At 29.3% G+C, this 14170-nt stretch overlaps 1 pseudogene; it reads right to left on the bottom strand.

The window, feature by feature from the left end:
* Positions 1-340: 340 nt before the first annotated feature.
* On the bottom strand, positions 341-4183 carry LOC120123569 (annotated as a pseudogene).
* Positions 4184-14170: the final 9987 nt, after the last annotated feature.

Genomic DNA, 14170 nt, shown 5'->3' with positions numbered 1-14170 from the left:
GGTTAGGTCCTATATAACAAGAGACATCGATTTAGTACTTATGTCATGATTTTGATCACAGGAGGGTGAATGAAACAGTGTATATAAATAAATGTAAAGAAGATGGTTCATATACCGATTTTATTCCACGATCAAGCCAACCCGATTCATGCCAATCGAAAAATCCGAAACCGAAGTCGAAATCGAAAACACCGAAACCGAAACCGAAGTCGAAATCGAAAACGTAACCACAACAAACTTTCCAAATACAAGCTCTCGGACTTACCTTAACTAGCTATAACCGGCAGGCCTGGTTATTCGATGTGTTACACGCAGGCCTTTAACGAAAACTCGACTTACATGGCGACCATGACGGACTGCCGCAAGATTCTACAAGGTGGGAGGAACCCAGATGTATCCATGTGTTTGAACGTAACCGGCTTTAGCCAAAAGCTCGTCTGCTTCTTCCGGTCCGCGGCTACCTGGTCGGTACGGAATTGGCTTCATTTCACCGTTATCGATTCTATGTAGAAGAGGCGTGAAAATCTCCCATGCCGCCTGATGTATGAAGCAACACGAACATTAGTTCGAATCCCCTATGAGTTATCGTCTTCTTGAGTAAATACGAATTCTTACCTTCAACTCGTCTCTACGAACAAAATGCTGCTGATCACCTCTTATCCTACATGACCAAAAGCGAAACTAGTTATCATAGTTCTGATCCGCATAACCGGACCGACTAGCCTTAATAGTATGCATTGCAGACATTAATATTTCAAGGATCGGAGCAAGGGAAAGGATCATACGTGTCGAGAATAAGACGTTCATAAGCCTCCGGGATCGTAACACCTTGATAGCGTTGCCCGTACGACAAGTCTAGCTCACTTTGCACAGTTGACATCTCCAGTCCGGGCTGCTTCACCTGCATCGGAGACGAATTGCAAGTCAATATGCAAGCACAAAGATCTCATAATTTCAGCAAACAAACACGTCTGCAGTTTTCGTCCCACTGAAAATTTATAAACATAAACGAAACATCCGAAATCACCATCACGAAGATCCTCGGTCGTTGTTATTCTAGTTCTAATAGATTTTAGACGACACGATAAGATTAGCAAACTCACCGTTAGCTTCATATACATGGCTTCGGAAGGTTGCAAGCGTATGACAAACTCATTTCTCCCTTGCTTTTTAGCTAAACAGAAGATCATCGCATTTCATCATGATTTAATCGAAGAACCAAGCTATTGTATATGCAAAATTATAAAGAATCTTAAAGTTCTATTGTCATACATTTGAATATATCACCGGGAACGTCCTTAAACTGAACACGTATCTCGGCCTTTCTCGAATTCAATGCTTTCCCAGCCTTTAGTATAAATGGGACACCTTCCCATCTTTCGTTATGTATATGCAGAACAACAGTTGCGAACGTCGGGGTATTTGAGTGATCGGGAACTGTCGGATCATCTCGGTAACCTTCATACTGTCCGAGTACAACCTCTTCGTCTTTAATCGGAAGTACCGATTGAAGAACCTGGATTTCATAATCAGCATATAGTAAAGAAAGGGCTGACTAAGAGCACCTAAAGTAGAAGGAAAATAAGAACTTAAAAGGTGGGTATTGCATCAACCATACACTACGAAATAGATCGAAACTTAATCGGTCTGTTTAGCGGGAATAGATACGAAACAACTAGTAGTCACTTCCTAAAGTGTGTAGTGAAAAGACGTGCACCTTCACTTTTTCATCGCGTATGTGCTCGGGTTTAAGAGAGACAGGCTTCTCCATGGCAACAAGACAAAGAACCTGCAATTGGTATGAACTCGATAAATAACTCGAGTAGGCTAATGGTACGTAGCATGTTCTTCCTACAGCTTGTTTTCGCTCGGTTTATAGCAATTACCTGTAGCAGGTGATTTTGGATAATATCGCGGATAATGCTGCACAAAAGGAAAAGGAACTAAGAATCGAATATTCAACGTTCAAATCACATACAAAGTGATTCTTGATAAGCTTTCCTATAGAATGTGGATCGGAAATAAGTGCTACGGAACGTACCCGTATTCATCAAAATATCCACCACGACCTTCGGTTCCGAAATCCTCTCTGAATACAATCTGCCAGAAGAATCGAAGACCAGTCCAATAACGATAAACATCCACATAAATCGTAAACTAATCAACACCCTGTAGCACTCTATGATTTCCAAACATCTGCAAAAGAAGGATACTAACCTGTACATTATCAATGTTGTCACGATTCCAAAGGGGCAAGAAGAAGCGATTAGCAAAACGAAGAACCAACTGCAAGTAACATAAAGCCAGATATGAGCCGAGCCGAAAAAGAAATCAGGAAATACAAATCACCCTGTTTACACATTGATTACCAGGTTCTGGACCAATTCCTTTCCCAAGTAGTGATCAATGCGGTAAATTTGTGGTTCGTCAAACAACTCTCCGATCTGAGAACTCAATTCTTCCGCAGAGCCTAAATCTTTGCCGAATGGTTTCTCAACAACAATTCGAGTCCATCCACCAAGATCCGCTGGGGAAAAACCCGAAATACATAAGATATTGTCTTCCAATAGACAAGATATTGTGTCCCTCAATAAAAAGTCCGGGACAGAACCATTTAAAGCTTCTGATCATGAGAATATAGAATGGAAAATTTACGCAGTTCGGTGAATAACGAAACAAATATGAAGAAAGCACAGAAAATAAAATTATTTCCTGAAAAAGGCCTTATAATATATCATGTGAAAATGATAAATTCCAGCACCATTGTTCATGAAGCATAAGTAACCTACATTTATTCATGCAATATTTCCTGATCATCCTGCAAACAGACGGATACACCGACGGTGGGAGTGCAAGATAAAAGAGTCTCCGACGCATCATACGTCCCGCTTACATATTTAATCTAAAAACAATAACAATTGACAGTTAAAATAATAGGACTGAAGCATGTTAAAGTATAACTAACTAGGCTTGTACCGACCAGCTGTAAGAACTTCGATACATCTTCCAACGGCGAAGTACTCCTTTCGCTCACAAGATATCTGTCATTTCGATTACATATCTGTCAAGCCTACCATTGACATTATTCATAAATCAATGCAATTTGGCCAAAGAGTAACCGACGTCTCACCCTTGAATGCGATTTCTCAACTCATCATCCGAAATCTTAGTCCTCGCATAGCCGAAAACGTGCACCTCGTCCGGCGGTAGAAATCCCTGTATAACTAACTAGGCTTGTACCGACCAGCTGTAAGAACTTCGATACATCTTCCAACGCGAAGTACTCCTTTCGCTCACAAGATATCTGTCATTTCGATTACAATCTGTCAAGCCATACCATTGACATTATTCAAAATCAATGCATTTGGCCAAAAGAGTAACCGACGTCTCACCCTTGAATGCGATTTCTCAACTCATCATCCGAAATCTTAGTCCTCGCATAGCCGAAAACGTGCACCTCGTCCGGCGGTAGAAATCCCTGCAAACATAACATTACCATGTAAGGTTACTTAGCCCCCACAGAAGAAAAATTGATCAAATGAATCCAAAAATTCAACCTGGCAATAAAGATGAAACAGAGCAGGGAAAGTCTTCTTCTTGGCAAGATCACCAGAGGCACCGAGAACGATAATCGAGAGGCACCCGATTTCGGGCACATTCTCGGTGCCCGAAAACGAATCGTTCCTAATACTCTCTCTTTTTTGAAGGCACCATTCACCTGATCCCATTTTCTAATATGATCTGCATTCAGAAAAAGAAAAAAAAATGGGAACTTCAAACTAAAACCTAAAAACCCGACACAGAATTCATATCAAACGAGAAAATCAATGAAATTAAAGTCAACAAGAACATGTTCAGATGTTCTGTCTTGGTTCTTGCATGATCTGAATTCAAGGAAATGTGAGAGAGCTGGATAAAGACATGAAAATCGAAGGTTTCTTTAGCATTCAACGGATTGATCGATAACATGCAAGACAAAACATATCAAACAAAAAAAAATTCATTGCATGGATGGATCACCATGAATAAACAGGCTTTGAAATCGAAATCCAATAAAAAAACAAACCCAGAATTCGAATCCAACATACCTTGAAGCCTGGGGAATTGCAGAGAAAGGGGGTTCGGTATGAGTTTGGTGTTGAGTTTATGACTCGTGAAGCAGTATTTGTATCGGCTCTCTTGTGTTCTTCACCAACTGTCCTTTGTCTTAATGGTCTGCTCTCGTTTTCTTACCAGCCGCCGTGGTCATACAATGATTTTTTTCAGTCCTTGCACCTTATTTTCTCCGTATTTCGGTTAATGACCCGCCAATTTTGATTACCTTTTCGTTTGGCCACGATTTTTCTATTCAATGGTCAGATTATATTCATCAGTGATGGAATTTGGAGGTAGAATTTTGGGGGTCAAATTAAAATTTTATAAAAAAAATTAGAGCTTTAAATTTAAATTTTTAAGAACTTTGAATAGTTCAATTTAGATTTTCACAAAAAAAATTGGGGTCTAATTGTTTTTTTTAATTTGAGAGGCCTAATGTGAATTTTTAAAAAATTATGGGAGAGGTTTAATTAAGTACATTCAAAAATTTTAAAGCTTAATAAAACTTTTTTTTTTTGAAAATTTTAAGGGTCTAAAATTAAATTTTGGAGGGTCATGGCCTCCACATGTCCCCGCCGTGTTTCGTAACCATTTAAAAAAATTGATGACAAAATTAATACACCCTTGAAGTTCAATGCCTAAAAACGACGTAGTTTCAAACATCAATATTTGTACTAAAACGATGTCGTTTTGTCCATGTCATCGTGATGTTTGGATTTTACCAGTCCAATAACATAATTGAAGTTCAAATTAAAATTTAATTTAAAACTTAAAAATAATCAAAAGTTCAATGATATAAACAAAATATCGTCTAAAATTCAATAATTAAGTATTTAAATTACCAATCTAAATTATAGAGATCTTTAAAGGGTGTGAATGAGAATAACCTTTTCCATTATGGCCCGAAACGAAAAATCAAAAAGTCAAGAGGGGCATTTTGTAAATACGATAAGCATAATAAAATACATCAACGGTCTTGATACGGTGTTCAATTTGTCGGATTTCAATAATTCGGTTATTCCATTCTAGAAACAAGAAAACGAAGCATAAAATATTACGCCTTATTTTGTACAAGTTTATATTATAAATAAATATTTAAAATATATTATTTTTATTTAGGTATTTAAAATAATATTCATTAAATTAAATATTTAAAGTTATTATTTTAGTAAAAATAAATATTTATAATATTTTTATTAAAATAAGTACCCAAAATATATTTTTATATATTTAGTATTAAAGTATTTTTTAATTTTAGAGAAAATAACTTTAGAGAAAATAACTTTAGTGACCGAAAATACCTTATAATATACGATTTTAACCAACTTTTTTTGGATTTGCAAAAATAACCAATGAATTCGCAACGCGAATTTCTCAAATTCGCAACGCGAATTTCTCAAATTCGCAATTCAGTTTTCAAATTCGCAACTCAAATTCGGATTTCGCAACTCAATTACCGATATAGGTAAACACGGTAGAAAAAATCCGCAACTCGAATTCGTCAATTTCGCGACTCAATTACTGATATAGGGGAAACACTGTAGGAAAAATCCGCAACTCGAATTCGCCAATTTCGCAACCCAATTTCGCAACCGTGTTCACCTATATCGGTAATTGAGTTGCGAAATCCGAATTCGAATTGTGAATTTGAAAGCTGATTTGCGAATTTGGAAACTATGTTGCGAAATTGGAGTTCGTGTTGCGAATTTGAAATCGCGTTGCGAATTCGTTGGTTATTTTTGCAAATCCAAAAAAAATTGGTTAAAATCGTATATCATAAGACATTTTCGGTCACTTAAATTATTTTCTCTTAATTTTAAGTTCTATCTTTTTAAAACTTATATGAAAAAGTTAAACATATATATTTCAATCAAAATGATATTTTTATTTTAGTTTTTTTATTAAATTTGAATTACACATTTCTAAATCATTATAGAATACATATATAACTTCAATTCATTTTTGAAAAGTAATTTTCTATTTTTTAATTTTAATTTTTATTATTAATAATATATATTTTTCAATTTAGTCCTATTTTATTTAATTTAATCCTTTGATTGACCTTTTGTGAATTTTTTGTCCATCAGTTATTTGACGCCTTTATACTTTTATCAATAATTTGTCCACAAAAATGTCTTATTTAAAAATAATATCACAACCATGTTTTTATAATTTTAAATATTACTTGATTTATTAAATAATATTATAAATCTTACTTACACATGTGATTTATTTTTTAAGAAATGTATATGTTTATTTTATATGATCAGAAAAAATTATTTAAATTGAAACTAATATATACAGTTAAATTTAATGAGAAACTCGAATTTTATAAACTCGATTAAATTTAAAAAATTAAGTTAAATTCATAAAATAAAATAAAAATCCTCATGGGATTACTTAATTAGAAGTTAAGGAGTTATTTTATTAGGCCACACATAATGTCATACAAATTAATTAGATTTTGTCACATTGATAAAGGATATGAAAGATATATTTTATATTAAAAACAATATTTCTATAAAAAATTTAATAATTTTTCATTAAAAAAAACAACATTCAATAATGAAAGTAGGTGAAGTAATAAGAAATTATATAAAAATATCATTATATAATATTAATTATTTTTATAAATATATATATATATATATATATATATATATATATATATTAATATTTTTGACTGAATTGGTAGCCAATTAACCAATGACACCAAGTTCAGTTAGAATTATAAATATAAATGATAATCAAGTCGTTCAGGTTGGGTCATTTTGAGTCTGGATTTTATTCGATTTAGGTTTAATTCGGGTAAGGTTATTTTGATTTAAATTTAGTCTGGGTCTATGGTAAGTCGGGTCACGTTAATAATAGAATCGGTTAAACATCATATCGATCAATTTATTTTCGAATCGGGTTAATATTAGATTAGTTAATTTTCAATTTAGGTCCATATTTGGATCTTCAGATTAATTTGGGTCGAGAATGAGTCTAATCGATTATTTTCTCGATAATTTTGTTTTCATTCTATTTTCACTTATATTTTTTAATAAATTTAATATTTCGAGTTTTTAATTTCTTAATTATAATATTAATGAAATCTTTAATTTTTTAAATAAAAAACTAATTAAATAACATTAGAATTTTATTAAATTTAATTAATTTATATATTACACGAGTATAAATACTAATTATAATATTATACTTAACAATAATCTACAATCAGGGACAAAATTAGGATCAAAATTGGAAAGTAATTATAAAGATAATCTTTACTGAATTTAATTAAAATTTATAAAATTATCTTATTAGACCACACAAACAATATCATTAAAATTAATTAATTTTACTATGGTCATAACCCGAGCCCAATTAGTTCCAACCTCGTTCGACCCAAATGATTCATTTTATATATCTATAATTAGGGTTAGGTTTGAGTTTTTGCTTAAAAAAAGGACTTGACTCGACTCGATCTAATATAATATTATAATTATTACTTATAAATTTATAGATAATTACAATAATATCAATTTTGTATTGTTATTATTATTTATTTAGGTCCTTATTTTACCTACTATAAATAATTAATATATATATATATTTATTTATGAATGTGAGTTTTCATCTAAAAATGTAGGTTGAGCTTTGGATAAGGCTAAACCACACATTTAGTACCTAAACTAGAATCAAGTCATATATAAATGGAGACATTTATTTTTAAAATCAAGGGTAAACTACACATTTAATACCAAAACTATCAGTTTTGATCCGTTTTAGTTCCTAAAATTTTAAAAAAAAATCAAAATCAAAACCATGCCTAACGTTTAGTTTTTGTTTCATTTTAGTATCATGCCATTAAAAACTTAACGCATTTAGTATATAAACTATCAGTTTTGGTCCTTTTTAATACCAATTGAAACAAAATACATTGAATCAAATAGGTATTTCTTTTGCTTTTCATGTTGTAACATGCAAAACTTAGTAATAGTATACCTCGAACTATCCTTCACATTAACATTAGGGTGCGTTTGGTTCACGGAATGTAAGATTACCAGTGGGAATAAAAGATTATCAGGGAATAGGATTACTGAGAATGTTGTATTTTGTGTTTGGTTGGTTTAGCAGGAATTTAAGATTACCGTGTTTGGTTAAAGGAATAAAAGATTATTGGAATGTATATTTGACCAAATTGTCCTTATTATATATTTGTATAATATTACAAATTGTAAAATATTTATATATTTTCTTTAAAAATTAAATTCATAATATTTATATAATTTTTTTTTATAAAATTAAAAATATAAAAAAAGGTTTAATGAAAGGGTAAATTTTTTTAACCCCTGAACTTCATATAAAATTTTAATTATAGACTTTTTTTGTAAATCTAAAATAATTTAAGGATAAATTTGTAATTTAACCTTCGTAGAATTTTTATTATTCGATGACAGAAGAAGGATATTTTTGAGAAAAAAATAAAAATTTAAGGGCATTTTAGTCCAAAACGCCTAGAATGTTACAATACCTAAGGGAATGGAGGTAATGACATTCCCGGTAATATACCTCAAAAAATCTACTATTGGTAATAAAACATTACCGGGAATGAGATTCACGGTCAACCAAACATGGAAATGTGAATCCTTGAACCAAACACCCCCTTAAGGTAATGATGTAAAGCCCTAAGTTTATCGTGCTCAACCATACACAAAGCATAACCATGACATAGAATAGCCTCAACAAATAATTCACAATATCTATTTTGATAAATAAATAAAAAAACTTACCATATTAGGATTTTCAGCCAGGAAATCCTTCTAAGCTTGACATTTATCAGTATGTCTTTTACGGTTAGATGTACTAATATAATAATCAACTTTATACCTTTTGATTTTGCAATACTTACATTTGGCATAGAGACCACATTCGAGAGACTTGATAAAGGTATAATGGTCTCAAACAAGAGAAGTTCTTCTCCCAAATTCTGATGAAGCCTTCCTCTTAAAGGAAATAATGTCATCAACTGCAACATATTGTTGATCATTGAAATCCTCTTCAAAAAAAATAATCATTTGTTAAAACAGTAAATATAAACAAAAATAAATAAATAAATAAATAAATAACAGAAAACATAAAATAAATAAATAACAAAAAAATAAAAAAATAGAAACTAAATAATAAAAAAAATAAAAAACAAAAACAAAAAACAATATAATAATTAGCTAATTCAAAGTCATTCATATTAACATAAGAATCAACTAATATCATTCACATTAACATTAAGAATCAACCAATATCCTTCACATCAACAAATAAAAACAGAAAACAATATAAGAATCAACTAATATCCTTCCCATCAACAAATAAAAACATAAAACAATATAAGAATCAGCTAATTCAAAGTCCTTCACATTAACATAAGAATGAAAAATAAATAAAAACATAAAACAAGTAAAAAACAAAAAAAAAATAGAAAATATGATTGAACTTATAAAAAAACAAATAGAAAATAAAAAAAATAAAAAACAAATAAAATATAAAAACAGAAAATATAAAATAAAAACATATAATGCATACAAAAAACAATAAGAAAATAGAAAATAAAAAACATATAAAAACCAATAAACAATTAGCAAATAGAAAAACAAATAATAAACATTAGTTTTTTACGTTTTGGGATTGTTGGTCATTTTGATCTTTTTGTAGGTCCCCTACATGAGAAACAAAGAGAAAAAAACATAGTCATTAGTTAGTTACAACCTTAAAAAATAAAAAATAAATAAAACGAATACCATAAAGGAAAAAAACGAATAATCATTTGTTAGAACATAATATATATATATAAAAAAACGAAAACAGAAAACAAATAAAAAAGATCAAATTTCTTTAATTTTTTGAGGTTTACAGATATTTAAGAAATTTTAAGTAACATATTAGTATTTTTTAAAGTATGCACATAATTTCGACATATATAAAAAATGATTATCATATAGTATATTTTCCCTGTTTTATTTTCTTTTAAGTTTATGGTCCTGCATGTTTGTGTTCTACTTGAGATTTTATTAACTTTAGTTGAATTCCTAGTTCCTGGATAGCTTTTGTGTAGTGTTATTGTTTTATGTCAATTGATAAGTTTTGGAAGTGACTGGTTCAAAGGCTTAAACTTCTCGTAGTATCATATATTAAATTACTAATATTAGATTTGTCAAATTTTATTAGTTTAGAACATTTTCATTGTTTTATTAATTTATGTTTTCTATTTTTTTTAATAAGATTGAACTATCAAATTAAATCAATTGAACCAATAGGCCAATTAAGTTAAAACAAACTGACTCGTAGCACAAACACATTGAATCGGATCCCATAACAACCTGAAATTACATTTTAACATAACAACTCAGAATTAAAAACGAATAATTCAAAACAAATAATAAATAACAGAAAACATATAGCATAAAACAAAACATACACTAAAAAACAGAAAGCGAAAAGAAATAATAAAAAACAGAAAACAAAAATCAAATAAAAAATAAAACATTGTGGTTTTTTACCTCCTTCTGCTAGTTGATCATTTTGATTTTTTTGTAGGTTTCCTGTATGAGAAAAAAATATAGTTATTTATTTGTTAGAACCTTAAAAACATAAAATAAAAAGTAAAAAATATGTCTTTTGCCTATGAAATTTATCTCATACGAATGAGAATCCATTGAACCCTAAAATATGAAATGATTCGATTGAAAAATATAGTTATTTATTTTTGGGATGAATAATTGTTTTTTTTTTCTTTTCTGGGTTTTATGAATAATGGAACTATAGAAGATGAGGAGTCAAGAAGGTAGAAGATTCTAGAGAATTTTTTTCCGGATGAACAATGCTTATTTTTTGGGTTAGATCTAAAAAAAGAAATTAACGATTTTTTTTCGAAGATGAGGAGTCGAGAAGGTGAAGGATTCCAGAGTTTTTTTCCTGATGAACAATGCTTATTTTATGCGTTAGATCTAAAAAAAATAAGAAATGAACGATTTTTATGTTGTTTTGGACCGGAAAAAATAATGAAGAACTGATGAATGAATTTGTGTTTTGATCCAAAAAAACACAAAAAATAATGAAAGCTTTTGTTTTTCTGGCTCGGATAGGTTTTTTTTGGAAGAACAAATGAAGAACACTGATGAGTTTTAGGTGTTTAATCTAAAAAAATTTGAAATATGGAAAAAATATGTTTTTCTAGAGAGGGGAGAAATTTTTTCGAGAGAAATAATTTAGAGAGAGAATTCAGAAAATGAGAAAATTATAATTGAAAATAGTAAAAATTGTATTTATATTACATTTTAATTCAGGCTTCTAGGCCAGCACTTCTATGGAGACGATAGTCTTGTCTCTTAAGTTTAAATTATTTCAATTTATTCCTTTATCTTATTTTAATTGCTTTTAATTTCAGCTATAATTTAATCCTTTATCTTATTTAATTGCTTTTAATTTCAGCTTGAAATTTTGTATTTATTTAATTTTGTCCTATGCATATATATATATATATGTGTGTGTGTGTATTATACTTATTTATTTAGTCCTATGTATATGTACTTTATACTTATATATTATATACTTATAAGTATAATGTATACTTATATTATATATGTATATATAAGTTTACACACATATATATACATTTAAAATATAATTATATATATTGTAACACTCATAGCCCATATATGTCTCGATATACGAGTCATAGACGTCACATCAACTTAACAAATATTTAATGAGCATAAATATTTAAAATCTCATTTTAAAGTTTTTTAACTTTCTCTGTTTCAATTTAAAAACTTTAATCTTATTTATATGAAATCGTAAAATAAATTTAATCATTAAAAACAAATCAATTTTCAATCAATAAGCAGACAGTTCAGAACTGTTCATAAATATATATAGCACTGCCTAAATACTGATTAATTTAAAAACCATTTAATACCAGTTAAAATATTCATTTATAAATATGATTATAACTAAAATGAACCAAACATTAAAATAGTTCTAAATTGCTATTTCAGACCCTTTTTAATATAACTTTTAATAAAACAACCCAAAGGATATAATGTACATGCCACTAATAAGTTAAAGTTAAGATGTCTTATTGATACAGCCGGTAAGTTTGATTTTCACAAGATGCTGACAAGCTCCTCACTTCATGTCCACTACTTTATTCGAATCTACGCATAAAAATCATCACGCACTAAGTGAAACTTAGTGAGGCAAAAGAATATATAAAACATAAATTTCATAAAATATAGGCAATAAACTGTAATTTAAATAAAAACATTAAAACTTCAAACCGATCAAGTCAAGTCGTTTCCCTTCTGAAAACCTGAAAATCATCATCTCATGATTTTATCAAAAATCATATAACTCATCATCAAACATCATAAATAACTTTTATTCTTTTCATTCGAACATATTTCAGAACTTTCTTTTTAATTATATATTTCTTTCTTTCATATACTATCATAACTTTCACATTTACTGTTATAGCCCAATGTATATGGAAGAGAATACAACGTACATGAGTATAAAGTGCGCATTATGCACAATATAATGTCGAATCATAACTGAAACTATAATATGATGCACTTTAGTGCAATCATAATCTGAGCACCAACGGTGCTGAACATTGGTACACGAATGTACCAAAGCTGAACTGATAATTGATAATTAATAACTAATAAGAACTCACTTAATAGCATGTCAAATGTACCTACGACTCTCAATTCAACAAACAATGAGCTTATATTTATCATCATAAAATCATTTATTAATCTAAGTCTGATAACTATAAAACATCCAATAACTGTAAACATATGATAACTGGAAATCATCTCATAACTGTAAATATATGATAACTGAAAATCATCTAATAACTATAAATATCTGATAACTGAAAATCATCTAATAACTATAAATATCTTATAACTATGAAATGTCTAATAATTGTAAACATATAGAATTCATTATCATAAATATTATTCTTGGGCAGTTCATACCCAAAATCATTCATAAAACTTGATAAAAAAATATTATAGAAATATTCCATATTGGAAATTTATAAATCATAATAGAAAATAAAATGAGGTTAACTTATCGCAAGTCATCATCGATCAGAGTAATTAAATAAATAAATTAGACTCATTTGAACAATTTACTTATAAATCAATTATAAGCCCCGCTAAGCTTAAAAAAATTGCTTTCACTACACAATTTATTGAAATTTCATATTATGATAATTTGCATTACCTTTAAAGAAATATTATTATGTATTAATATTTATATTTAAAAATTATTATATTTGCACCACTAAAAACTATACTTGAATAAAAATCTAACCATATAAGGCACTTCGTTTAGTTCCACTTGTGCAATTTATAGCGAATTTTCAAATTTGACTAATAGAAGTTGTTTTAGACAAAATTTGCTATTATGTTTTCTGACCTATCACTGATTATAGATTCATATCTTTTTGTGTACTTTTCTAAATTAGTTTTCGTTTGTTCTAAACGAAACTAGACTGATAGAAAAATCCAATGGTATAAGATTCATCATCTAATCATTTTTTAAGAATTTCTGATGATTTTCTAAACTTACTATTCAAAACATAATTTCTATGCAGATTTTACCAACTAGTGTCCTTGACTTATTCACTGATTCTATTAGCTTACTAAATAAACATATAAACTTGAACTACACTTCACATAACACTACGAGTCACTTCTTAACATAACTCCGACACTGGCTCATCGCAAGCCAATGTTTGGTTGAAACATATATACAAATGAAATGCACTCACCTTTGCCTCATTATCGAATCTTCTCCATGATAATCTTCTTGATCCCACAATTTTTCCTTCCCTTTTAAGCTACTTGAATCACTAAATTTATCGTGTATTGAGACGTCATATAGTAACATAGAATATTCAAACTATTCGTTAGTATCGAACTAACATAATCTAAACTTAAATATAAATTTCGATAAAAATAAATTTGATACTTAAATTGATATAAAATTAAATCTTACTTCCATTGTAATTTCAAACTTC

Source organism: Hibiscus syriacus, unplaced genomic scaffold (genome assembly GCF_006381635.1).
Source record: "Hibiscus syriacus cultivar Baekdansim isolate YM2019G1 unplaced genomic scaffold, ASM638163v2 tig00110402_pilon, whole genome shotgun sequence".
Lineage (NCBI taxonomy): Eukaryota > Viridiplantae > Streptophyta > Magnoliopsida > Malvales > Malvaceae > Hibiscus > Hibiscus syriacus.
The sequence above is the reverse complement of the archived record's forward strand: the minus strand, read 5'-3'. Positions and strand labels throughout refer to the sequence as shown.